We start from the raw sequence: 4,623 nt of genomic DNA, 5'->3' as shown, positions 1-4,623 counted from the left end.
ACTTCCACTCAATAATCATAAGGGATTTGATTTAGGTCATACCTGAATGGTCTAGTGGTTTTCCCTACTTTCTTCAATTTAAGTCTGAATTTGGCAATAAGGAGTTCATGATCTGAGCCACAGTCAGCTCCCGGTCTTGTTTTTGTTGACTGTATAGAGCTTCTCCATCTTTGGCTGCAAAGAATATAATCAATCTGATTTCAGTGTTGACCATCTGGTGATGTCCATGTGTAGAGTCTTCTCTTGTGTTGTTGGAAGAGGGTGTTTGCTATGACCAGTGCATTTTCTTGGCCAAACTCTATTAGTCTTTGCCCTGCTTCATTCCGTATTCCAAGGCCAAATTTGCCTGTTACTCCAGGTGTTTCTTGACTTCCTACTTTTGCATTCCAGTCCCCTATAATGAAAAGGACATCTTTTTTGGGTGTTAGTTCTAAAAGGTCTTGTAGGTCTTCATAGCACCGTTCAACTTCAGCTTCTTCAGCGTTACTGGTTGGGGCATAGACTTGGATTACTGTGATATTGAATGGTTTGCCTTGGAAACGAACAGAAATCATTCTGTCGTTTTTGAGATTGCATCCAAGTACTGCATTTCGGACTCTTTTGTTGACCATGATGGCTACTCCATTTCTTCTGAGGGATTCCTGCCTGCAGTAGTAGATATAATGGTCATCTGAGTTAAATTCACCCATTCCAGTCCATTTCAGTTCACTGATTCCTAGAATGTCGACATTCACTCTTGCCATCTCTTGTTTGACCACTTCCAATTTGCCTTGATTCATGGACCTGACATTCCAGGTTCCTATGCAATATTGCTCTTTACAGCATCAGACCTTGCTTCTATCACCAGTCACATCCACAGCTGGGTATTGTTTTTGCTTTGCCTCCATCCCTTCATTCTTTCTGGAGTTATTTCTCCACTGATCTCCAGTAGCATATTGGGCACCTACTGACCCGGGGAGTTCTTCTTTCAGTATCCTATCATTTTGCCTTTTCATACTGTTCATGGGGTTCTCAAGGCAAGAATACTGAAGTGGTTTGCCATTCCCTTCTCCAGTGGACCACATTCTGTCAGATCTCTCCACCATGACCCGCCTGTCTTGGGTTGCCCCACGGGCATGGCTTAGTTTCATTGAGTTAGACAAGGCTGTGGTCCTAGTGTGATTAGATTGACTAGTTTTCTGTGAGTATGGTTTCAGTGTGTCTGCCCTCTGATGCCCTCTTGCAACACCTACCGTCTTACTTGGGTTTCTCTTCCCTTGGGCGTGGGGCATCTCTTCACGGCAGGGGAACATAAAGAACTCCAGAGAAGTACAGTGGTGACATGGGTTCTGAAGTCACACGTCTTACTAACTCCAAGAGTTCCCCTTAACTACTTGAGTGACAGTTTCTCATCTCTAGAATGGGGATGTTGACATAGAATCTACCGCAGTGGCTTTCTCTTTTTCCTTTGTGGGTCCGTCTAGCATTCGCCCCTGCCTCTTTCTGTTAGCACCATAGCACCAGATCTTTCGAGGTAGTTCACTAGGATGTGCAGCCCTCCAGCCTCTTAGCTCAGAATCCAAAGTTGCCAGCTCCTTTCCCTGCCCCAGGTCCCAAGTAGGGGTCGGGGACTCCCCCCTGAAAGACTTGACTCTTGAGTGAGGGACAGGCACAGTGCCTGATGAGGGGACAACGTTCCTCGAGTACAGTGTCGGCTGTGGGTTTGGCTGCCCAGCCTTTGGAGCTGTCCAATCTCCACCGACGTGCCCTGAGTTCCCAGTATCTGCCCAAGAAACGTCTTTCTGCCAAAGGCAGTGATCTGTGTCTGGACAGCGTACCCAGGACCCTGACTGATCCCACCACCACCACGCTGGAAGCCTAAATGGAGTAGCAGGGGAGGCCACTCTTCTTACTGGAACTCAGATGAGTGGGTGCTGTAACTTCAGAAACACAAAGCAAACTCCCAAACCAGACTCTTGGGAGCGGTGGAAACAGGGTAGTTCATCCAGAGGTGTTCGTGAGGAGGCTGGGATGGGGTGTGTCCCCTCTTACAGCATACACAGGGCTCCTCTGAAGACCCCTTTCTTGGTTGGGAAGACCCCTGGAGAAGGGAATGGCTCCCCACTCCAGTATTCTTGCCTCAAGAATCCCATGGACAGAAGAGCCTGGTGGGCTACAGTCCATAGGGTCGCAGAGAGTCAAGACAGGACTGAGCAATTAACAGACATGCACACCTGGTTTTCAGAGTTCTCTTGGCAGGGCCCTGGCTTCAAGTCCCCTTCTCTCCCATCATTCCCTCCTCTCCCTTGCCCAGTGGCTCCGCATTCTCCCATTTCTGCCTTCTTTATCTAAGACCTTTCCCACCTAGGTCAGCTTAGCCTCTGGCCTTTCTCCTTCCATTAGGAGTTCCGTCACTGGTAGAAGTGAACAGAAGAGCCTTTTCAGAAGGCAGAGGAGAAGGAAAAGCTGCAAATGCACAGGGGCAGGGCAGGGGGTCTGCTCCCCACATTCCCACTTGGTCGGCTTGACCACGTGATGCAGACTTTCTGCTGCAGCTCATCCTTCACATTCAGAGGACTTGTGATGACTATAACCTTGTTATTTTTCTTATTTGTCTCTGGACTTCCCTGATGGCTCAGATGGTAAAGAATCTACCCGAAATGTGGGAGACCAGGTTCGATCCCTGGTCAGGAAGATCCTCTGGAGAAAGGCATGGCAACCCACCCCAGTATCCTTGCCTGGGAAATATTTGTCATTAACCATGTATAATTCACCTTTGAATGAAAGCGTGCTGCTTACTAAGGGCCCCTAGGAGGGCTTGAACACTGGGTTGACTCACCCAGATCAGTGGATGTCTGAATTCACATTGGATCTGCTTGAACTCCTACTGGTTCAAATAAAAATAATTATAGCTGACCTATAGTGCATACGATGCGCAAGGCAACCCACCCATCTGATTCTCCTCCCAACCCTAGGAAGTAGGTGACACTGTTTTCAACCCAGGTGGGGACCCCAAGGCAGAGACAGGTTAAGCAACTAGCTCTTCATCAATCAGTGAGTGGCAGAGCCAGGGTTCGGCTCTGGAGACTGGATATGTCTGCTCCCCATAGGGATGAGAGCCTGGGACATGGTGTCTATATTGCACAGAAGACACGGCAGGTGGTTCTCAATTTCTATGGTGATGGACAGTTTATACTCTTAAAAAAAATACTGATTTTCTTATTTTATTTGGCAGCGTCAGGTCTTTATTTGCCACATGGAGTCGTCATCGAGGTGCGAGGGCTCAGTAGTTATAGCACCCGGGCTTAGTTGCCTCACAGCATGTTCCCCAAACAGGGATCGAACCCGCGTCCTCTGCACTGGAAGGCAGATTCTTAACCACTGGACCACCAGGAGTGTCCCGACAAGTTTATATTTTAAGGTTGTCCACCCAAAATCCATTTCTCTTCTTCCATCCTAACAGAGTGCAGATTTGCGGAGGTCTCCACCCTCCAGGGAGGGCTCCTGGAGCAGTGAATCTGTGTCTTTTGCTCACCTGTCCCTTAGGAAAACTCACCTTCCCTCATAAACATGTTATGCCCAATTCCATCTGGCACTGGAATTCTGAGCACAGAAACAAAAGCAAAATGGTGAGCAGGGTGTGGCGGCTCAGTGTGCTGGGTTCCAACCCCAGCCCCACTACTTCCTAGCTGGGGGCGGTTTAAGTAAGTCACATGACCTCCTGGAGGCTTTGTTCCTACATAAATGGGGACATATATGGTTGGGCTTATAATTCAATGTGATGGTAAGTGAGAAGTGCTTCAAACAGAGCCCTGCAGAGGAAGCCCCTACTGGAAGGACTACAAGCAGGGCACCCTGTCCAAATATCCATTTATCCTGCCACCTGGATGGGGGCTCTGGGTCTCCCTGGTTCCCATCCTTTCCCACCCTGGCCCTTGCCTCAAAGAGTGCCCGTTAGCCTTCAGGGAAGGTCCCTTCCCAGCCCTGTTCTCAGTTAGCTAACCGGCCTGATGTCCACACCCTCCTATACCGGAGTCATCACCCCCCGTTTCCCAAGAGCCCTTGCTCTTCAGGCCTCTGTCCTGTGAGTCCCTCTGCTTGAACCAGCGCTGCCTCACACAGCCGTGTAGGCTGCCCACTGCGCACAGATTCCTGGCTGCCAGTGGGAAGCTGGGAGCTGAGATTCAGCCCCTGTTCCGTTTGACAAGCTGAGAGCCCTGATGTTGGGGTGCCTTCCTTTTTCTCATTCATACCTCTGAGGGTAGCAGTTGCTCCAGTAAACTGTCCTTCCCCTCCTCTGGCCGGAAAACTTCTACTCATCCTTTACTCCCAGCTTTCACGTCACCTCCTCTGGGAAGCCCACCTGAACTCTTCCAAATGGAATTCCAATGCCCTGTCCCGTGCTTCTGTAATTCTCTGCCACTCCCTTGACACAGTGACAGTTGATCCTCTGACTGAAATGTTGTCTTTTTCGTCTCCCACTGGGCTGTGGGCTCTAGGCACCCTGCAGGGCTGTAGAATCAACAAATGACTCAGCCAGGAATGGGAGCGGGGAACAATTTATTCTCACAGCTGAGCAAATGGTGAGGCCCACAGCCTCGATAGCAGCAGAGGCAGCCCCCTCCCAGCCACAGCCCTCTCTTC

This window comes from Bison bison, unplaced genomic scaffold (genome assembly GCF_000754665.1).
Source record: "Bison bison bison isolate TAMUID 2011002044 unplaced genomic scaffold, Bison_UMD1.0 scf7180017864089, whole genome shotgun sequence".
Taxonomy (NCBI): domain Eukaryota; kingdom Metazoa; phylum Chordata; class Mammalia; order Artiodactyla; family Bovidae; genus Bison; species Bison bison.
Note: the sequence above shows the minus strand (reverse complement) of the source record.